The 24,634-nt window shown below is 36.1% G+C and overlaps 1 pseudogene; it reads right to left on the reverse strand.

Annotated features, from left to right (window-relative positions):
- Positions 1-18,775: 18,775 nt before the first annotated feature.
- On the reverse strand, positions 18,776-19,540 carry LOC107531117 (casein kinase I pseudogene; annotated as a pseudogene).
- Positions 19,541-24,634: the final 5,094 nt, after the last annotated feature.

Raw genomic sequence — 24,634 nt, forward strand, 5'->3', positions numbered from 1 at the left:
TCTAAACATACCATTGTCCTGAAGTTTATGAAGTTTCTACAAAATATGTTGCAAATACTTGGACCATTTTAATAAATTTCTTAAGATTATAACGTTAAGGGTAAATGTAGGGCCTGCTATGTAAGACGATTAATGAAGCTATTAATTCAGGAAAATGTAAAATAATACTGAGAGATGCAATGTAGTAACCTTCAATATTAACTGATTAGATTTTTTATTGTCTAAAATTTTATTTTCACGTTTGTTTTGTCTTGAGGTATGTGTTTTGTTAGTTGCAATGTGGCATAATTCTTCTTAGGGAAAACTGAAAAGTAGTGATGATATCCTTTAAATTCCAGGATAAGCAGCTACAAAGGCCAGTTTTATAAAATATGTAAACCTAAGCAGAAATAGTCAGAATCAACTTTGTTAGACTGAAAAACAGTAAGAGTTTCACAAAATCAAGCAAACAAAGATTTAAGGAAATGACAAAAAAAAGTTGGGAAATCTCTGGGTAGATTTAGTTTCTCTTAACCTACTTTGGCTTAGTGCTTGTCTTGAAGTTCCCAGTGAGAGACCTAGTTACTGGCTCCCAAAGAAGCACATCAAATTTATTAGAAAGTATTGTTTTTACAAACCTTTCTGAAAACATCCCAAAGACTAACATGAGGCAGTTATTTGTAGTTTACCTAACTCATAACTCACCTAGGGCAAGTAAGTACCAGGTATTGTCTGAAAACATTGTAAGATGAAGGGAAAACAAAATCAGGAGGCATAATATTATGCTGAGACTATATAATACATACATAAAAGATTACATATTAAAGCATGGAAGAAAAGCTATGGACATTGTTTTGTTGCTTAATTAAGGTATTCTAAAGTAACCATATGTACTGTGGAAGTTTTCAATCTGTGTTTATGCCCAAGGCAGAATGTATGTTTGAGAAAAACTTCAGAATAGCCTAAGTGTTTGTTTTTGCCTGGTCTTTATTCTAAGTATAAGGAGAAAATGAAGGGTAAAGTAATAAGGTAAATGGCCTAACTAAATGTAGATATGAGCCACAGCACAGAACTTATCTGCAAAACTTGAGTGAGCTGTTTGCTTTGCTTCCAACATTCAAAAAAATCTCTTTCAAAATACTAGCTGAATACAATCTAAAAGAAGATATATTTTAGATATCCCACACAATAAATAATACAGTACAGTATTTACAAAAAAAGTATGGGTAAGTCCTTGAATCAAAAGAATATTGCAACTTTCAACAATCAAAACAGCAAATACTTGGGATATGAGGATTTCTGACTTTTACAGTTACTATATCATAATTTTCAAATACATAGTTTTTGAGAAAAATTTAAAAAGCACAAATTGAGAACAATCATTTCTGAGAAAGTCTAGCAATTGGACAAGACGGGCAAAAACTGTGCATCAACTGTAATAAATATGCTTAAGAAAAATATGGATAAAGAATTAAAAGAAATCAAGAAAATTATATATGAACAAAATGGAAATATCAATAGACAAAAATAAAACAACAAAAAGTAAAAATTATGGGGCAGAAGGTTCAATAACTCAAATTTAAAAACTTACTGAAGGCAGAGAAAATAAAATGAGATAAGGTAAAAAAATAGAACTACAAGATAAGAAAATAGAAAATATACAACCTAAGGAACAGAGATAAAAGACTGAAGAAAAGTGACAACAATATAACCTATCTATGACACACTATCACAAGTACCAATTTACATATTATGAAATTTCTAGATGGAGAAAAGAGAGATAAAAGAGCAAAAAAATTATTTAAAGAAATAATCGTCTCAAAATTCCTAAATTTAATGAAATATGTAAATATACAAATCAAAGAGGCTCAAACAAATTGTAAGTAGAAAACATTAGAAAGACAATTAACCACATTATAATAAAAGTGTCAAGAGTCAAAGCAAAAAGAAACTTGAAAGCAGAAAGAGAGAAGCCATTCATTGAGTACAATGAAATCTCAATATTAAGAGTCATTTGACATCAAGAATGATGGAAGCTAAAAAGCATCAAGAATACATATTTAAAAAACATACAGAGATGAATATGAAAATAAATCAAAACATAAAACAGTAATAATTAAAGAACAAAAAATAAAGCAATGATAAAAGAAATGAGGGATAGAAATGTTAGGACATACAGAAAAGAAATAGCAAAATGGCTAAAGAAAGTTCTTTTATTTTCACTATTTTTAAAAATAATTGATTAAATTATCTAATTAAAAGACAGATTGGTAAAATAGACTGAAAAACATGATTTTCTATATAATGTCTACAGGAGACTTAATTTAAATCAAGATCCAAAGGGAAGAAATGGGAAAGGATATTTCATTAAAACAGTAACCAAAAGGGAAATGAAAGAAGCTAGAGTGACTATACTAAGATGAGAAAACATAGACTTAAAATCAAAATTCTTACAAGAGACAAAAAAGAACATCCCCTAAGAACAGGAACAAGAGAGGGGTGTCCACTTTCACCACTCTTATTCAACATAGTACTGGAAGTCCTAGCCAGAGCAATTAGACAAGAAGAAAACATAAAAGGCATCTAAATTGGAAAGGAGGAAACAAAACTGTCATTATTTGCAGATGACATGATATTGTACATAGAGAATCCTAAAGACTCCACCAAAAAACTACTAGATTTAATAAATGAATTCAGCAAGGTAGCAGGATACAAAATTAATATCCAGAAATTGATGGCATTTTTATACACCAATAATAAACTCTCAGAAAGAGAAACTAAAAAAAATCCCTTTTACCATTGCAACTAAAAAAATAAGATACCTAAGAATAAACTGAAACAAAGATGTAAAAGACCTTTACTCAGAAAACTATAGGACACTGAAAAAGGAAAGAGTAAGATATAAACAAATGGAAAAATATACCATGTTCATGGATTGGAAGAACTAACATCATTAAAATGCCCATAATACCCAAAGCAATCTATAAATGCAACGCAATCTCTATTAAAATACCAAAAGCATATTTTACAAATCTAGAAAAATACTTTGAAAATTTATATGGAAAAAAACACCCCTAATAACCATGGCAATCCTGAAAGAAGAACAAAGTTGGAGGGAATCACAATACCAGGTATCAAGTTACACTACAAAGCCACTGTAATCAAAACAGCCTGCTACTGGCACAAGAACAGACATATTGACCAGTGGAACAGAACAGAGAACCCAGAAATTTACCCATGCCATTATGGTCAATTAATATTTGATAAAGGAGGCAAGAACATACAATGGAGTAAAGACAGTCTTTTCAAAAATTGGTGTTGGAAACACTGGGCAGATAAATGGAAAAAATAAAACTGGACCACCAACTTACACCATACACAAAAATAAATTCAAAATGGATAAAAGAATTAAATGTAAGGCATGAAACCATAAAAATCCTAGAGGAAAACATAGGCAGTAAAATCTCAGACATCTATCATAGCAATCTGTTTGCTGATACATCTCCTAGGGAAAGAGAAACTAAGGAGAAAATAAACAAACCGGACTGCATCAAAATAAAAAGCTTATGCACAGCAAAGGAAACCATCAACAAAATGAAAAAGGAGCCCACTGTATGGGAGAATATATTTGCCAACGACACATCAGATAAAGAGTTAATATCCAAAATATATAAGGAATTTATACAACTTAACAAAAAGAAGATAAACAATCCAAATAAAATATGGGCAATGGACCTAAATAGACACTTCTCCAAAGAGGACATTCAAATGGCTAAGCGACATGAAAAAATGTTCAACGTCGTTAATCATCAGAGAGATACAAATTAAAACCACAAAGAGGTATCACTTCACACCTGTAAGAATGGCTACCATCAACAAGTCAACAAATTACAAGTCCTGAGGAAGGTGTGGAGAAAAGGGCACCCTAGTACACTGCTGGTGGGAATGCAGACTGGTGCAGCCATTATGAAAAGCAATATGGAGTTTCCTCAAAAGATTAAAAATTGACCTGCCATTTGACCTGGTGATCCCACTTCTAGGAATATATCCTAAGGAACATCAAACACCAATTGTAAAGAACTTATGCACCCCTATGTTCATAGCAGCATAGTTTACAATAGTTAAGATTTGGAAATAGCCCAAGCGTCCATGTCCATCAGTAGATGAGTGGATAAAAAAGCTGTGGCACATTTTCACCATGGAATACCATGCAGCTGTAAAGAGGAAGGACCTTTTTGCCTTTGGCACAGCATAGAGGGAACTAGAGAGTATTATGCTAAGTGAAATAAGCCAGTCAGAGAAAGACAAGTGCCAAATAATCCCACTTATATGTGGAATATAACACACAAAATAAACTGATGAACAAAGTGGATCCAGAGACATAGAAGCCTGGAACAAACTGAGGGATCTCAGAGGGAAGACAGGGAGGGGACTGTGGGTGGGGAGAGATTGATCAAGTAACTTGTATGTTTATGTGCATGGTCCATGGATCTGGACATTGGTGTGCGAAGGGCCTGAGGGTGGGATGGATGTGGGGTGGACAGGATCAGTGGGGTTAATAGGGAACATCTGTAATGGTCTCAACAATAAAGATAAACATTTGAAAAAAAAGAATAAAGCTAACAGATAGTAAAATGTGGGGGGGAAAAGAACATTCCTCTAAAGTGCACACAAAATGTTGTCCAGAATATACAATATATTTGAACACAAATCAAGACTCAATAACTTTTGAAACATTAAAAACAAGGGGGAAAAGGTTAATTTTGTATCATTCTTTTGCATATGGCTTTCCACATTTCCCAGCACCATTTATTGAAGAAGCTGTCTTTTTTTCATTGTCTGTTCTTGGCTCTTTTGTCAAAAATTAATTGGGAAAAAGAACTGAATAGACAATTCTCCAAAAAGACATACAGATGGCCAAGGGACAAATGAAAAAAATGCTCGGTGTCACTAATCATAAGATAGATGCAAATTAAAACCACAATGAAGTATCACTTCACACCTGTCAGAATAGCTACCATCAACAAATCAACAAACAAGTGCTTACGAGGATGTAGAGAAAACGTAACCTTTGTACACTGCTGGTGCACTACGGAAAACAGTATGGAGTTTCCTCAAAAAATTAAAAATGAAACTGTCTTTTTACCCAGTGATCCCACTTCTAAGAATATATCCTAAGAATCCCAAAACACCAATCAGAAAGAATATATCCACCCTTATGTTCATAGGAGCACTACTCACAATAGCTAAGACCTGGAAATAGCCCAAGTGCCCATCAATAGATGAGTGGGAAAATAAGAAACAAAATGCATTCAGTTTTGAAAAGAAGTGAAACTGTCATTATTCACAGTTGACATGATATTGTACATAGAAAACTCTAAAGACTTCATTAAAAAACTATTTGTTTAATAAATTAATTTGGAAATGTAGCAGGATACAAGATCAACACCCAGAAATCAATGGCATTTTTATACACCAATAGTGAACTCACAGAAAGGGAAATTTAAAAAGCAATCACATTTACAATTGCAACAAAAAATTAAAAAACTTAGGAATAAACTTAACCAAGAAGGTAAAAGACCTGTACAAGGAAATCTATAGGCCATTGAAAAAAAGATGGAGGAAGATATAAACAACTGGAGGAATATATCATGTTCATGGACTGGCAGAATTAACATCATTAAAATGTCCATACTACTCAAAGCAATCTATAAATCCAATGCAATCCCTATTAAAATACCAAGGACATAATTCACAGATCTAGAACAAATACTCTAAAATTTATAGGAAACTAAAAAAGACCCCAAATTCCCTCGGCAATCTTGAGAAAGAACAAAGTTGGAAGGATCACAATACCAGATATCAAGTTATACTACAAAGCCACTATAATCGAAACAACCTGATATTGGCACAAGAACAGGCATATAGATCAATGGAATGAAACAGAAATCCACCAATACCTTTATGCTCAACTAATATTTTGACAAAGGAAACAAGAGCAAACAATGGAGTAGACAGTCTCTTCAGTAAATCATGTTGGGAATATTGGACAGGTACATGCAAAAAAAAATAGTGCTAGAGCACCTACTCACATCATACAGATCAATAAACTCAAATTGGATCACATACTTAAGTGCAAGTCTTGAAACCATAGAAATCCTTTTATTTATTTATTTTTTATTTCAGAGAGTGGGAGAGGGAGGGATAGATAGAAACATCAATGATGAGAAAGTTATTGATTGGATGCCTCTTGCACACACACACCCCCACCTGGGATTGAGCACACAACCAAGGCATGTGCCCTGACTGGGAATCAAACCCTGACCTCATGGTTCATAGGTCCATGCTCAACCACTGAACTGTGCCAGCCAGGCAAAACCATAAAAATCCTTGAAGATAACTTCCACAGCAAAATTTTAGACATATCTTATAAAAATATGTTTGCAGATACATCTACTAGGGCAATGGAAGCAAAGGAGAAAATTAACAAATGGGACCACATCAAAATAAAAATCTTCTGTATAGCAAAAGAAAGCATAAAAAAAAAAAAAAAAAAAAAGGTAGCTCACTTTATGGGAGAACATATTTGCCAATGATACATCTGGTAAGGGGTTAATTTCCAAAATATATAAGGAAATCATACAAGTTAACAAAAAGAAGACAAACAATCCTATTATAAAATGGGCAAAGGAATTAAATATACAGTTCTCCAAAGTGGACATACAGGTGGTCAAGTGACACATGAAAAAATGCTTAGAGTCACTAATCCTCAGGGAGATGCAAATTAAAATGACAATGAGGTACCACCTCACTCCTGCCAGAATGACTACCATCAACAAATCAACAAACAACAAATGTTGGCAAGGGTGTGGAGCAAAAAGAAACCTAGTGCACTGCTGGTGGGAATGTAGACTGGTGCAGTCACTATGGAAAGTAGTATGGAGTTTTCTCAAAAAATTAAATATGGAACTGCCATTTGAGACAGTGATCCCACTTCTATTAATATATCCTAAGAAACCAAAACACCAACCAGAAAGATTTTATGCAGCCCTATGTTCATAGCAGTGCAATTTACAATAGTTAAGATAGGGAAACAACCCAAGTGCCTATCAGTAGATGAGTGGATAAAAACGCTGTTGGACATTTGTACCATAGAATGCTATGCAGCTGTAAAAAAGAAGGATCTCTCACCCTTAGGGACAGCATTGCTGAAACTGGAGAATATTATGCTAAGTGAAATAAGGCAGAGAAAGGAAAGCATTACATGATCTCACTCACATGCAGAATCTAATCAACGAAATAAAGGGATGAACAAAATTGATCCAGAGATATAGAAGCATGGAACAGGCTGATGAATTTCACATGGAAAGTGGGGGTAAGGAGTGGGTTGGGAGAGATTATTCAAAGAACTTATATGCATATATGCATAACCCATGGACACAGATAATAGTGTGGAGAAGGCCTGTGGGATGGGGTGGAGGCAGATGCTGTGTGGAAGGGAACAATGGTGGGAGGAAGGGGACATCTGTACTATTTTCAATAATAAAGATAAATTTTAAAAAAGAAAAAACAAGACAAACAAAAACTCATATGAATGGACCACAATATGGTGGTTACTAGAGTGTAGGGGGGTCAGGAAGTAAATGGTAAATGCAGTCAAATATATGGTGAGGGAAGACTTGATTTTGGGTGATGGGCACAGAATGCAATATACAAATAATATATCATAGAATTGTACACTTCAAAATAGCATAATTTTAATAAACAATATCAACTCAATAAAATTAATAAAAAATTAAATAATGCAAAGCATCTTTTCAACACTAATGAAATTATGCTAGAAAATAGTAACAAAGAGAGGAAACAAGATGGCAACATAGGTAACAGCTACACCTGCAGCCTCGTACAACCACATTGAAATTACAACGAAAATACAGAACCACCATCACTCAGAGCCTCCTGAAATCTAGCTGAACAGAAGCCCTACAACCAGGGAACTGATAAAGCATTGAGGCCTGTAAAAGGGCCAGAGAAGTGGGCGGATTGGGGCTGAATTGTGGAGACGCAGCTGCAGGCCCACACCCAGTGCCACGGTTTAAACCCAGGAGGGATATCTCGGCAGTGGAGGTTTTCTGGAGGAGTGAGTGAGGGGTTCCAGCTCCACATCAGGCCCCCCATCCCATGGCCCCAGGTCTGGGAAGAGAAATCCCCACAACTTCAGGCTGTGAAAACCAGCAGAGCCTGTTGATGAGGGTCATGGAGGCTTTGGGAGTCCCAGGTAGCTTCTCTTAAAGGGCCCGTGCATGGACTCACTCAGACAGGCTCCCTCTGAGCCTCAGGGCCAGGCAGCAGCTTGAAAGGAACCTGGGACATTCGAGGAGGAACTAACCTTCTTGGAATTGGGGAGAGAGGTGGAGGGGCAGCTTTCTCTCAGACAGAAGAGCTGTCAGAGGCTATTGCTCTTTGGAGAGTCCTCCCCACACACAGCCCACAGGCAAGTGCCATATTTGCATCTCCAGCACCTGACTCACACCTTTGGCCCTGCCCTGGTAATTCCCGGAGGCCCCACACCTCCCTACCTGCAAGCTCATACAAGCCATTTCCAGTGGCTTTTCTGTGCAAGTGGCCTCTTGAGCCTTATGCTTAGGACTTTCCTAAAATCTCTTAAACAAGCAGCAGAGTGACACAGAGGGCTTGATAAGTGGCCCCAGGGTTGGCACTAGTGGCAGGCTGCATTGGCTCACAGCTTGGCATCGCCTGGGCAACGCCAAGCCCAGCACAAGTAGCAGCCAACTATGGTTTATTGTGTAGCTCATGCTGGGTTGCCCTGGGCAACGCACGGTCAGAGGCTGACTTTGCTTTTCCAGGGAGGCCCCAGAGACAGTGCACTCGGTGGTCAGACTCAACCACGCTGGATTACAACCCTACCACATCCACGAGTGACAAACTCAAGGGGTGCACTTGCTGAACACCACAGCTCCAGTGAAGTAAATCCTGCTCCATAGGGGTGTCTCCAGTACAGCGGCTGTTTGGCTGTAATTGCTGTTGGTCCTCACAGCTGATTGTTCTAGGGGTCAATTCCTCCCAGTGACGCCAACAGCAACCAAGGCTCAACTACAACAGGACAGTGCAGACAGCCCACACAGGGGAGCATCTGGAAGGCCCAGCTCAGATGACTGGGGAGGCTGAGTCACTGGACCCTACAGGACACCTACTACACAAAGCCACTCTACAAATTCCAGGAGACATAGCAGCTCTACTTAATACATAGGAACAAACACTTGGAAGAAGCCAAAATGTGGAGGCAAAAAAACATATCACAAAAGAAAGAACAGAAGAAATCTCTACAGGAACTAAATTAAATAGATCCAAGTAAGCTAACAGATACAGAGTTCAGAATTTTGTTTATAAGGATGCTCAATCATATTAGTAAGAGTTTTACAAAAATAACTGAGAAAATCAATGATATAATAAAGTACCAATTTGAAATGAAGGCTACACAAACTGAAATGAAGAATAATTTACAGAGAATCAACAGTAGAGTAGAGGACACTGAGAATCAAATCAGCAATTTGGAACATGAGGAAACAAAAAACACCTAACCAGAAGAGAAAAAAAAAAAAATCCAGAAATATGAAGATAGTATAAAAAGCCTCTGGGACAACTTCAAGAGGCCCAACATTTGTATTAATGAGGTGCCAGAAAGAGATGAAAGAGAGCAATAAATTGAAAACCTATTTGAAAAAATAATGACAGAAAGCTTCCCTTACCTGGGGAAAGAAATAGACTTACAAGTCAAGGAAGCACAGAGGGTCCCAAACAAGAGGAACCCAAAGAGGCCCACAGCAAGACACATCATAATTGTAATGTCAAAGGTTAAAGAGAAAGAGAGAATCTTAAAAGCAGCAAGAGAAAAGCAGTTAGTTCCCTACAAGGGAGCCCCCATACGACTGTCAGCTGATTTCTCAACAGAAACTTTGCAGGCCAGAGAGAGTGGCAATAAATATTCAAAGTTATAAAAACATGGAACTACAATTAAGATTGCTCTACCCAGAGCTATCATTTAAAATTGAAGGTCAGATAAAGAGCTTGTCAGACAAGAAAAAACTAAAAGAATTCATCACCACCAGACCAGCACTACAGGAAATGTTGAAGGGTCTTCTTTAAGAAGAAGCTAATGACCAAAAGAATCTGATGAACAAAATAGATCCAGAGACATTGACTCATGCAACAGACGATCATATTTCAGAGGAAAGAGGGAAGGAAGGTGGAGGGTGGGAAGAGATTAACCAAAGAAGTTATATGCATATATGCGTAACCCATGGATACAGTCAATAATGGGATCCCCTGGGGAGGGGATCAGAAGAAGGTGGAGGGGATCAATTGGGAAGAAAAAATGGGACACCTGTAATACTTTCAACAATAAAGATAAATTAAAAAAAGAAGAAAATAGTAACAAAAAACATACAAATGTATAATAATTGTAGAAAAGTTATTTAACAAACAAAAGGTCTATGAATAAATCAGAAAGAAATTAGAAAATACATGCAGAACCCTGGATTGTGTGAGTCAATCGCTTGGGCACCATCCCATGCACCAAAAGTGTGCTGCTTTGATTCTGGGTCAGGGCACACACTCAGGTAGCAGGCTTACTGTGCAGGAGGCAGCCAACTGATGTTTCACTCTCACATCAATGTTTCTCTCCTTTTCCCTTTTTCTCTCTCTAAATAAGACAAAGCATTGTAGGAGCTCTTAAGAAAATCCAGTCTCACCCATTTGAAAAAGTCTTGTCCTATAGATTTATAGCATTTTTCCCATTTCTCTTCTTTATCAGAAATCAGCAATATTTTCTTTTTGTTGCTTAGCTTTCCTTGCCACCTACTTAGTATGTCAGATTTTATTCTGCTCTCCTGACTCTGTTATAGGCAGTATCTCTTAATCAGCCAGTTTGTTATCCTTGTATAAGCCCCCACCTCCAATTAGGTTATTGTTTTAGTGGGTGACCATGTCCCATCCAGACCTCTTTTCATGGCCTCTGTCCACCAAATCCCCCTGCAGCATCCTTCTTTCACAGTCATTTCACCCCATGTCCTGGTCTTGGTCCCTGTGTTGGCCCCCAATAAACCACACTTTCGAATAGTCACAGCCTGTGCATCCCCTCCTGTATTGATCCTGGGATGTGACATAAGAATTGCTTTGGCAAATGGGAAATTTGCAAGTATGATACAAGCAGAGGCAGCATTAGTGCTTACACAATAATGCTTACATTGTGAACGGCATCTGCCATAGTATAAAACTGAATTTAGACTACCAAATATCTAAAAGCCACATGGAGTAAGGCCTTGATGGATGAGATGGCACTTTGAATACCAGTCCAAGTCAGGCTCTCAATGGAATGCAGCTGTGTGACCTCAGATTCAGCAGGTGAAGCAGAAAAGCTACACAGCTGAGCCTGTTTAACCTTTAGGCACATGAAAATATAATGAATATTGTATTTGCTTTAGGCCATAAGTTTGTGGTGTTTTGTTACATAGCCATAGGTGCGAAAATAATTTATATCTCACCCTGTCCAAAAGCTGATAGTCCCAAATGAGGCAAGACAATCCCCATACCTGAGGCAGCCTTAGTTTCTTTGTGTATAAATGCTTTCTCAAAGACCTGCTAACCCAGCTGCACCTGAATCTGGGCCTACTACAGGCATCTTGTTTGGGACAGATTGGCATTTGAGCTTCCTGAGCAGGAAACAAATTAAGAAAAAACTGGATGTACAAATATTTATTATCATGCTGTGTTATGATTTGGGTAATACTCTTCTCATTCATTCCTAGGTTTATATTATATATCTTCTCATGCTTTGCCATTGTTTAGACATTAATTTTTGTATGCATTGTTTATTAGCCAGGAGACATAGGTCTTATATTTTGTTGTTTTGTTTTTGTTTTTGTTTTAACATAAATGCACTCTTTATAATAGTGTTGTCTTTTATCTTGCTTTCATCTTCTTCAGATTCTTTAGGGTAAGAGATTGTTGGAAGTTTTCTTATTGTTATTATTATTGTTATTATTTTAAAAAGAAAAGCTATTTTAGAAAAAGACTTACATTTTAAAAATTAATTCCAGAAACATTTGAGAAAAACTGGTGTTTTAAATTTCAGTAATAGTTAACTACTCAGTTTGAAGGGCTACTTACAAGTACATGTGAATGAATTTATTTCTAGTGCACTAAATGCAGAGTAAAGGGTTCCAGAATTTATGAGTAATGGCCCTTACTTGAAAATTGATCACCTTGTGGCCTGAGTGGTGGATTGCCAATGTATTGACTTATCTGATGGGCTGACTGTGGCCCATGAGCACCACAAGTGCGTGGGTAATTTGTCTAGTCCAACTTACTATCTCTAAACTTAGGCAGGGTTCTGGGAACAAATGTGTGTCTAATAAAGATTTAGTAAATAAGTGAATGGATAATCTTTTTGTTCCTTGGAATGGGATTTTGTTCCTTGGAAATGATGTTCAGTTTCCTATACAAAACCATAAATCTGGATAAATAAAAAAATTGGGAAAAACTGCTGCTTCAAATATGTTTAAAATAAGGCCAGTACACTTTCAGTTCCTGTGCCAAGTACTGGTGTGAAAACAAGTTCAGTATGTGAGCAAATAAACTCTACATAAAGGCCAATTCAATAAGAAATCCATTGTGTGTGTGCTTACTGTGAATTTTACTTAAATTTTGAAAGTGAAGGTGAATTTTCAAAGCAAAACAGATTTTTTGAAGTACCACTTTTCTGTTTTATATTTAGTAAAATTTTTGTTGTGGTTAATCCTCACATGAAGATATTTTTTTCCATTGCTTTTCAGAGAGAGTGGAAGGGAGGGAGGGGGGAAAGAGAGAGAGAAACATTGATATGAAAGAGACACATAGGCTGGCCTGATTGCCTCCTGCATGAGCCCCAACCTGGGGCGGGTAGTGAACCTACAACTGAGGTACCTGCCGTTGACTTGGAATCAAACCCATGACCTTTCAGTGCATGGTCCAGTGCTCTAACCACTGGACCACACAGGCCAAGGCTGTTTTATTCTTTAAAGAATTTCTATATGTCATTTTAATTTTTTATTATTTTTTATTTTATTTTATTTTATTTTATTTTATTTTATTTTATTTTATTTTATTTATGTTTTCATCCTCACCTGAGGATATTTTTTCCATTGGTTTTTCAGAAAGAGTGGAAGACAGAGAGAGAGAGAGAGAGACATCAATGTGAGAGAGACATATCAATTGATTGCCTCCTCCATGCAATGACTGGGAACAGGGATTGAGCCTGCAACTGAGATACATGTCCTTTGTTGGAATCCAACCCAGGACCCTTCAGTCTGAGGGCCAACACTCTAACCACTGAGCCAAACCGGCTAGGGTTCATTTTTATTTTTTATTGAATTTATTGGGGTGACATTGGTTAATAAAATTATCTAGATTTCAAGTGTACAATTCTATGATACATCATCTGTATATTGTGTTGTGTGTTCCCCACCCAAAGTCAAATCTTCTTCTGTCACCACATATTTGAACCCCTTTACCCTTTACTACCCATCCACCTTCCCTTCCCTTTAGTAACCACTATAATGTGGTGTCTGTAAGTTTTTATCTTTTTTATTGCTTATTTGTTGCTTTCAATTTTATATCCCACATGAAGGTGAAGTCACATGATTCTCAGGTTTTTCTGTCTGACTTATTTTGCTTAGCATATTTTCAAGAACTGTGTTGTCATAAATGGCAGTATTTCATCTTTTCTTATGGCTGAGTAGTATTCCATTGTATATATGTACCCCATATTTTTTTGTGTGTCAAATAATCTATTAAAGGACACTTTTTTTTTTTTTTCATGTCTTGGCTACTGTGAATAGTGCTGCAATGAAAATAAGGGTGCATATATGTTTGGGAATAGGTGTTTTCAAATTTTCAGTTAGATATCCAAAAGAGGGTTTGCTGTGTCATATGGTAACTTCATCCTTAATTTTTAGAGGAAATTCCATACTGTTTTCCATAGTGGCTTTACCAGTTTACAGTCCCACCAGCAGTGAATGAAGGATCCTTTTTCTCGGCAACTTCTCATATCAGTGCTTGTCTTGCTGATAATAGCCTTTCTAACAGGTGTGAGTTGGTATCTCATTGTAGTTTCAACTTGCATTTCCCTAATAGCTAGTGAAGTTGAGCATATTTTCGTATATCTGTTGGCCATTGTGTGTCTTTTTGAGAAAAGAGTCTATTCAGGTGCTCTGGCCATTTTTAATTGAATTGTTTGTTTGAATGGTGTTGAGTAGTATGAGTTCTTTTTTTTAATCAATTTTAGAGAGAGGAAAGGAGAGAGAGCGAAAGATGGATGTGAGAGAGAAACACCAATCAGTTTTCTTCCCCATGCACCCCAAACAGAGATCAAACCCAAAACTTGGGTATAAGCTTTAAGTGGAAATCAAATCCACCTCCTTTTGTTGTATGGGAGGATGCTCCAATCAACTGAGCTATACCAGCCACGGGTGTATGAGTTCTTTATATATTTTGCATATTAACTCCCTGTCAAACGTTTGTTTGCAAATATCTTCTTCCATTCGGTTCGTTGTTTTTTTTGTTAGTTGGGGTGTTTGTTTGTTTGTTTTTGCTGTGCAGAAGGTTTTTTAGTTTGATATAGTCTTATTCATTTATTTTTGCTTTTATTTTCCTTGCCTTTGGGGTCAAATTCATAAAATTATCCTTAAGATCAAGGTTCATAAATTTAGTATCTAGGTTGTCTTCTATGCAATTTATTATTTTGGGTATTATATTTAGGTCTTTGATCCATTTTGAATGAATTAATTCTTGTATATGGAAACAAACAATAGTCTAGTTTCTTTCTTTTATTTGCATATGGCTTTCCAATTTGTCCAGTATCATTTATTGAAGAGGCTTTGTATTCCATAATGTATGTTTTTGGCTCCTTTGTCAAAAATTATTTGCTCATCTACATGTGGGTTCATTCTTGGGCTCTCAATTCTGTCCCATTTGTCTGCGTATGTTTCTCTGCCAATACCATGCTACTGTGATTATTTGCACTTTGTAGTATAATTTCAAGTGAGAGATTGTGACACCTACAGGTTCATACTTTATTTTATCATGATTGTTTTTGACTATTCATAGTCTTTGGTGTTTCCATACGAATCTCATAATTATTTTGTTCTATTGGTTTAAAAAATGCAATTAAAAACTTTGATCAGAATTGCATTAAATCTGTGTATTGCTTTGGGTAATATAGCAATTTTAACTATGTTGATTTTTCCAATTTATGAACTCAAAATAGGATTCCATTTCTTTGTGACATTTTTAATCTCATTTAAAAGTGCTTTTTAGTTTTCAGTGTATAGGTCCTCACATGTTTAGTTATGTTTATTATAAGATATTTTATTCATTTTGTTAAAATTTCAAAATGAATATTTTTTTATTTTTCTAAAATTTAATTGTTAGTGTACAGGAATGTAACAAAATTTTTAAAATTCACTTTGTATCAGGCAATTTCACTGTATTCATTTATTGTTTCTTTTTAAAATTTTATTTTGTATTGTTTTTAGACATACGCTTAATGGGTAAGCAACCATATACTTTACATAGTGTTATACTCAGTATTTCCAGTACAGCCAGTGGCATCATACATAGCTATTGCAATATTATTGACTATATTACCTAAGCAGTAATTACTTTACTTCCCTGTGACTATTTTATAACTACCTATTTGTGCTTCTTTGTACCTTCTCCTCTTTCATCCAGTGCCCTAACCCACCTTTCCCCTCTGGCAACCACCATTTCTGTCTCTGTAGCAATGAGTCTGTTTTAATTACTTTGGTTTCTTTTTTTGTTCTTTAGATTCAATATATAAGTGAGTCAGGCCAGGCATGGCTCAGTGGTTGAGCATCGACCTATGATCCAGGAGATCAAGGTTCAATTCCTAGTCAGGGCACATGCCCGGGTTGTGGGCCCTATCCCCAGTAGGGGGCGTGCAGGAGGCAGTTGATCAATGATGACTCTCTCATCATTGATGCTTCTATCTCTCTCTTTCCCTCTCCCTTCCTTTCTCTGAAATCAATAGATATATATTTTTTAAAATGTATGTGAAATCATATGGTATTTTCTTTCTCTGACTGATTTCACTGAGCATGAAATCATCAATGCTTTTGCAGATGGTAAGATATTATTCCTTCTTATGGCCAAAAAAAATTCCATTGTGTGTGTGTGTGTGTGTGTGTGTGTGTATATGTAGTATATATATATATATGTAGTTTGATGTACTCTCACTTTTTCCCCCCTTCATATATATATTTTTTATTTTTTTGTTATACCATCCCCAAACAAAGACATTCAACAGTAGTTAGAATGGCCATCTCCCAGCATTTAAAAAAACTGTGCTCCCCCAATGGGTGAACAAAGTAAACAGTAGTAACCTAGAGTTCAGCTGAGTGAGCCACTGTGGACCCGTAAGTGGTGAGGTCTTCCAATTTCAGTGATGTGTTTTCAACTTGTATTATCATTTTAGTGGAAAAACATAATTGAATTTTGGTGAAATGAGATTCATCTCCCAACAAGATTAGTAAACAGCATTCACTGAATTTCACATTCTTCTTTTGTGAACTGTGAAGAAATGAATAGTAGCTAGAAGATCAATGGGATTCCAGCTCCAGCTGAAGATGGAATGACAATGTATCAGGACAAAAACACTTATATTTTTATTTACAAAGCTAACAGCAGTTATAAATCTGCAACTTAATTACAGACCAACTACACCACAACCTTTTGAAATGGCAAAAATACAAAAAAGTTAAATGTTACAAAAATATTTCAGAAAAAATGCATAGTTTAAGTGCATAGTAAATAAAAGCACTGAAAAATATCTTGCTAGGGGGAGTTCGGCTTGGAAAAGTTATTACCAAAAGCTAAACATTTTTATTTTACACAAACTATACTCAAAAATAACTTTATGAGACTGATTTCTGGCTAAAAGTATCAAAGGGTTTATTAATCAAGAAAACAAATACCTTAACTAACATGAGTGGATAGAAAAGAGACAAAGCTGCCTACCCCAAAAGTTCATACTCATTTCTGCAGTATGATGAAGGTAACATATCCTTTAATGGCAGAATGTAGTAATCACAGAATTAATTATTGCTAAAGCAGTTTTCAAATGAGAGAGAAAAAAAAGGACAAAAAAACAAAAATTAAGCTTGATGCAATCTGACCAAATTAGTGTTAATTTACAGTTTCAAGGTTATTTTACAAAATACCTACACTTTTACACAGTAAGCTTCTGGCAGCATTTTCAGAAGAAAGTTCTTTTTAAAATTTAACCTGATATGCTATAAATAAATTAGTTTTTGAAAAATAATTGTCAATAAATCTTTCTCTTGGGTCAGAAAAAGAAGAGTGACTTATAAGATTGAGAGGAAGCGCAGAAAACTTACAGAAATGGGTGGGCTAGGGAGGGTCAGCGAATCACAGGAACCTCACATGGTGTGATGTTCTCCAAGGTTAAGAGTCAAGGCTCAGAGCCAATTAACAAAAAAAATTTAAAGACAGACTTCATTCCTTCATTCTGCAGTTAAACCCTTTAGCTCTTTCATTCTTGTACAAATTCAGTCCAGCTGCTAGTCTGAGGCTGCAGGAGTTACAATACCAAGACCCAGCACTAGGTATGTGTGCCTGCAAGTTATTAAGAAAAGAAAAATGAAATACCTTTCTCCTCCAGACCAAAAAAACTTAGTTTGAAGACACTTATACCACGAAATCTAAAATTATTTGCAAAGGAGTATTATGTAACGGATGGCTTGAAATAGTCTATTAAAAAATTGGGGAGATCTTGATTTTATAGTGAGTCAGCAAGTCATTTTTGTTGTTTTTGTTAAAAAAAAAAAAAAAATCTCATTTCCTTACAGATTTTTTTTAGTTTTTAATGAACTTGTAAACAAAACAGCTCCCATTTCAAAATAAAAACAAAATCCCAGATCATATAGGTGTTTACAGTGATTACATTTATCTAAGCAACATAACATACATGTTCAGTTTTAAGATGTTAACTAAATTTCTGTGACAAATATGCTTTTTTTAAATACCAAGAACATTATAGAGTTAATGCAAAGTCCTAAGGATAACCTAGTAGTCACTAAGTTTTTCTTAAGTCTTCACTTTAGATGCTATTATTTCTAGCACAGGTAAGCAAGCAGTCTTTCATATGCTCAAACACTGGAATCTTTGGTTGTTACCATATTAGCTGGCTTGCAAACAAGAAGCCAATCATTTTAAGAATGTTTTAAGTGAACAACTTGCAAACCCCAGGGATGGATAAACCCTAAGAATGCACAATTGTGAGCATTTACAACCATCACAACTGTGGCTGAAGACTGTTCATGCCGTTCTTTTTATCTTAAAGCAGTATAGTTCAAAGAAAAATATTTTAACAAAAAATTGGCATATGCACAATTTTTCCACCAATTTATGTGTCAACCAATTAGTTAACTTTTTCAATTAAAAAAAAATGCAATAGAAAACTGGACACCATGTTTCACTATCTCAGTTAATATTCCCAATTACAGTGGCTACAACTCAGGACACAGCATCATCAATGCTGCCCAGAGCCAGTTTATACTAAAATTAAGTTCTTTACACCAAGTAAATGGTTGTCCACAACCACTGGCTTCTGTACATATGAACTAAAATTTCTAGACTTGGGGAGAATCAAATGCTGCTCTGATCATCTGCACTGCTTCTTCTGTTCCTTGATTCATGCTTAGAAACTTTTGACCTTACTCTTGGTTTTGTCAGTTTGCTTGCCTGTGGGGGTTTGGGCTTGCTGATCCTGCCCACTTGAAGTGGCTGCCTGCTGTGCTGTTTTCTGTTTTAACATTGTCCGACCAAATGTGTAGCCATATTGGTGGTTCAGGGTCTTGAAAAGAATGCAGAATAGCTGCCTCAGATACACATAACCCGAGGCTTCCTCAAAGTGCAGCCCATGACAATAGTTTAAGCACATGGCAAATTCTGCAGGAAAGCCCTTACATAAAACTTCCACAAGAGTGGACATCTTTTCACTAATCTTTTCATATTTTTGTTTCTTTGTTGCAGCGTTTAGTCCTTGCTATGGCAGGTTGGTTCTATTAAAATACATCAAAACATATCTTAATGATCCATATCATCTTGGCAACTCTGTTCAATACCAAGATGTGCATTGATGCTAGCATATCAGGCAGTGCTAGTAAGATTTTTATCTTCTCTGTATAGTATGTGTTGCCTTGTCCTGTTGTCTCTGTACTTTTTGGGCAAACCAAAATCAATAAGGAATAACTTATTACAGTGACGCCCAATACCCATTAGGAAGTTATCTGGTTTAATGTCTCTGTGTATAAAATTCTTTGTATGCACATATTCAATTCTACTGATTATCTGGTCAGCTAACAGAAGTACAGTTTTCATTGTGAACCTTCTTGAACAGAAATTGAAGAGGTCTTGGAGGCTGGGTTCAAGAAGATCCATGACTAGCACATTGCAGTCTTTTTCCTGACCATACCACTGTATGTGGGTGATGCCAACCTCACCCTGAAGAATCTTATAAAGTTTGCTCTTGTACAGCAACTACGGATGTCTGGCCTTCTGAGATTCTAGCTTCACTGCCACTTCCACTCCATTGGTGATGTTGATCGCCAGATAAATGTTCCCAAAGGAGCCAAACCCGATCTTTCCTACCGGTTTATATTTCCCTCTGACAATGAATTCGGCCTTGGGATGAGGCCAAGGCTGACACCTCTGAGAGGAGGAAAGAGGCCTCTGGGCTCCTCCCCTTAGCAAGGCTGCGGAGGAGAGCAGCAGGAAACGGAAAACGTTGGCTTTTGGGGTGAGAAGGCCCAGAATCTGCCAAGGGGCTCCTGATCGCTGCTGCTCAGTCAGGTTTCTTTTTGCCAGGCTGCAGTTTGTGAGGGGTTCTCGCAGTTCCCAGGCTGGGCCACTTGTTCCCCCCCCCCCCCCCGTTGCAACCACTACCTCACTTTCTCAGGGACGTTGGGGGCTGGAAAAGGGGCGCTGTTAGGGCAGTGATACCGCTGCCACCAGTGCTGCCGGCTCCAGGAGGCACCCCTGTCACTCCACCAACTCCGCCATCTTGTTACTCCCACTCCAGCCAACGCAAAATCTCCGCTTCTTCACAGCGCAGAACAGTCTGGTCTTTTTTTTTTTTTCCCCCAATATGTCTTTTTTGATTTTAGAGAGAGGAAAGGAGAGAGAGAGAGAGAGAGAGAGACAGAAACATCAATGATGAGAGAGTCATTGATTGGCTTCCTCCACTACACCCCCTACTGGAGATGGAGCCCAAAACCCAGGCATGTGCCCTGAATGGGAATCAAAACTCCATCTCCTGGATCCTAGGTCATGCTCAACTGCTGAGCCCTGCTGGCCAGGCTAATACCATTTCTTTATTTTTCTGTTTTTTCTTGCCCAAGGAGATATATCAGATAAAATACTACTAAAAGAAATGTCAAAGACTTTACTGCCTATTTTTTCTTCTAGGATTTTTATCAATTCCAGTATACATTTAAGTATTTAATCCATTGTGAGTTTATTGTTTATATAGTGTAAAAATATAGTCTATGTTTATTTTTTTGCAAGTATCTGCACAATTTTCCCAGTACCATATATTGAACAGACTGCCTTTGCCCCATTGTATGTTCTTGCCTCCTTTTCCAAATACTAATTGACCCTAAATATGTAGGTTTATTTCTGGGCTCTCTATTCTGTTCATTGATCTATATGTCTGTTATTATGCCAGTACCCTATATTTTGATTACTATTGCTTTGTATTATAGTTTGATATCGGATAGTGTAATATTCTCAATTTTGTTCTTTTCTCAATATTGCTGAGGCTATTCAGGTTTTCTTTTTTTTTTTTTTTTTTGTGGTTCCATGTAAGTTTTTGGAATATTTATTGTAGTTCTGAGAAATATGGCCTTGGTATTTTTCAGGCATGCTGAATGTATAGATTGCTTTGGGTAGTATTCACAATTTTTTTAAAAAACATTTTTCCATTGATTCTAGAGATAGAGGAAGTGAGAGGGGGAGAGAGAGAGAGAGAAATTCTATGTGAGACAGAACCATTGATTGGTTGCCTCCTGCATGCTGCCTAATAAGGATATAGCCCACAATTGTGTCCTGTGCCCTGACCTGGAGTCAAACTGGTGACCTTTTGGAGCAAGGGTTGATGCTCATCCAACTGAGCCACACGGGCCAGGATAGTATTGGCACTTTAATGATATTGATTCTTCCTATGCATAAACACTGTATATGCTTTCACTTATTTGTATCTTCTTCAGTTTCTTTCTTTAGTGTCTTATAATTTCTGAGTAAAGGTCTTTTAACTCGTTGATTAAATTTATTCCTAAGTATTTCACTTTTTTTTTCTGTGTAATTTTAAATAAGATGGTTTTCTTACTGTCCCTTTCTGATAGATCATTATTGGTATATAAAAATGCCACTGGCTTGTGAATATTAATATTACATCCCACTACTTTATTGAATTCATTTATCAGTTCTAGTAGTTTTTTGGTGGAGTTCTTAGAGTTCTTTACATCCTTTATTATATCATCTGCAAATAATGAGGACTTTACTTCTCCATTTCCAATTTAGAACCTGTTTTTCTTCATCTTGTCTGATTGCCATGGCTAGGAATTTCAGTACTATGTTAAATGAGAAGGGTGAAAGTGGATATCCCTGTATTATAACTTATCTTAAGAGAAACGCTTTTAGATTTTGCCCTTTGGGTATGACGTTGGCTGTGGGTTCATCATATATGGCCTTTATTATGCTGAAGTATGTTCTCTCTATTCTCACTTTGCTGAGTGTTTTCATCAAAAATTGATGCTAAATTTTATCAAATGATTTTTCTGCATCTCTTGACATGATCAGGTCATTTTATCCTTCATTTTGTTTATTTGGTGTATCACCTTAATTGATTTATGGATATTGTACCAACCTTGCATCACAAGAATACATTCTACTCTTCACAGTGTATGATTTTCTTAATGGATTGCTGGATTCAGTTTGCTAATATTTTGTTGAGGATTTTTGCGTTTATATTCATCAGGAATATTGGCATATAATTTCCTTTTCTGTAGTATCTTTATCTGGTTTTGGAATTTGGAAAATGCTGACCTCATACAATAGCTTTAGATTCTTCCCTCCAATTGAATTTTTTGAAATAGTTTTAGAATAGTTGTTACTTTTTTGAATGTTTGGTATAATTCTCCTGTGAATCCATCTGGCCAGGGAGGTATTTATTTTTTGTTGCTGAGAGGTGTCTTTTTTTTTTTTAATTTTTATTTAATTACAGCTTCAGTTTCATTAGTTGTGATCAGTCTGCTCAGATTTTCTAATTCTTACTGATGAAGATTCTATGGTTCTAGGAGTTTATCCATTTTGTCCAATTTGTCCAATTTGTTACAAATGGTTTTTCATATATTTTCTTACTATCTTGTATACTTCTGCAGTGTCATTTGTTACTTCTCTTTAATTTCTGATTTTTTTTGTTCTTTTTTTTCTTTATGAATCTGGTTAGAAGTTTGTCAATATGCTTACCTTGTCAAAGGACCAGATCTTGGTTTCATTGATATTTTATATGATTTTTTTTAGATCTATGCCATTTGTTTGTTTCTCTAATCTTTATTATTTCCTTTCCACTACTCACTTTGGTCTTTGTTGTTCTTTTTGTAGTTCCTTTACGTGTAAGTTTAGATTGTTTATTTGAGATTTCTCTTGCTTCTTGATTTAGGCATGTATTGCTATGAATTTACCTCTTAAGCCTACTTTTGCTGTGTCCTATAAGTTTTGGGTTGTTGTTCATTTTGATTTGTCTCAAGGTAACTTTTTATTTCTTCCTTGATCTCATTGTTGACCTTCATTGTTTAGTAACATGTAATTTATCTTTCATGCATTTGTGTTTTTTAGATTTTTTTTTTAATTCATTTCTATTTTTATACATTTGTGGTATGAAAAGATACATGAAAATATTTTAATCTTTTGAAATTTATTGAGACTGTTTTGCATCTTAACATGTGGTATATCTTAGAAAATGTTCCATGTGAATTTTAAAACATGTATGTCTGCTTCTTTGAGGTGAAATGCTCTGAAGATATCCATTAAATCCATATGATCTACTGTGTAATTTAAGTCTGCTGTTTCCTTGTTGAGTTTTGTCTGGAAGATCTAGCCATTAATGTCAATAGGGTGATAAAATTCTCCACTATGACTTTATTACCCTTGGACTCTGCTTTTATGTTCATCAAGATTTCCTTTATATAGTTAGGTGCTCTTATGCGGCATTCATAAATGTTTACAAGAGTTATATCCTCTTGTTAAGTTGAACCCTTTTCATTTTGTGATGCCCTTCATTATCTGTTATTATACTCTTTGTTTTAAAATCTATTTTGTCTGATATAAGTAATGTGACTCCATGTTTCTTTTTTTTGCTTCTATTTGCATGATATACCATTTTCCATCTCTTCACTTTCAGTCTCTGTCTTTCATTCGGAGGTTGGCCTCTTGTAGACAACATATATATTGGTGTTATTTTCTTATCTATTCAGCTTCCCTATGTGTTTTGATTGAATCACTTAATCAATTTACTTTTTTATAATTTAAGATTAGTGTATTTCTTTAAGATAAACCATTTACATTTAAAGTGATTATTGATAGGTATGTATTTATTGACATTTTATGCTTTATAACTATGTTCCTTTCTCTCTTTTTTTTTTTTTCTTCCTCTTCTTAATCTTGTATTATTGGTTTGATGATAATGAATTTCTTCAGCTTTTTCTTGTCTGGGAAGCACTTTACTTTATCTTCAATTTTGAATGATAACCTTGCTGGATAAATAGCCTTGGTTGTAGGTCCTTGCTTTTCATCACTTTGAATATTTCATGCTACTCCTTTCTGGCCTAAAATGTTTCTGTTGAAATACCAGCTGACTGTCTTATGGGAGCCCACTTGTAGGTAACTAACAAGTTTTTTTTTTAACGATTTTATTATTTCTGATAGAGGAAGGGAGAGGGAGAGGGAGAGACAGAAACACCAATGATGAGAGTCGGTCTGTTGCCACTTGCACACCCCTTACTGGGGGTCAAGCCTGCAACTCGAGCATGTGCCCTGAACAGCAATTGAACTGTGATCTCTTGGTTCATGGGTCGATGTTCAATCACTGAGCCATGCTGGCCAGAGCTAACAGTCTTTTTCTTGCTGCTTTTAAGATTAGCTCTTTTTCTTTAACTTTTGCCACATTATTTATATTGTGTCTTGGTGTGGGTCTCTTTGGCTTCATCTTTTTCTTTTTCTTTTTAAATATATCTTTATTGATTTCAGAGAGAGGGAAGGAGAGGGAGAGAGAGAAATAGAAACATCAATGATGAAAGTCATTGATCGGCTGCCTTCTGCCCACTCCCAACTGGAAATGGAGCCCCGCAACCCGGGCATGTGCCCTGACCGGGAATTGAACCCCGAATGCCTGGATCCTAGGTCAATGCTCAACCACTGAGCCACACCTGGCTGGGCAAGGTTCATCTTGTTTGTGACTCTCTGCATTTCCTGGACTTGTGTGTAATTTTCTTTCACC

Source organism: Miniopterus natalensis, chromosome X (assembly GCF_054644295.1).
Source record: "Miniopterus natalensis isolate mMinNat1 chromosome X, mMinNat1.hap1, whole genome shotgun sequence".
NCBI classification, from domain to species: Eukaryota; Metazoa; Chordata; class Mammalia; order Chiroptera; family Miniopteridae; genus Miniopterus; species Miniopterus natalensis.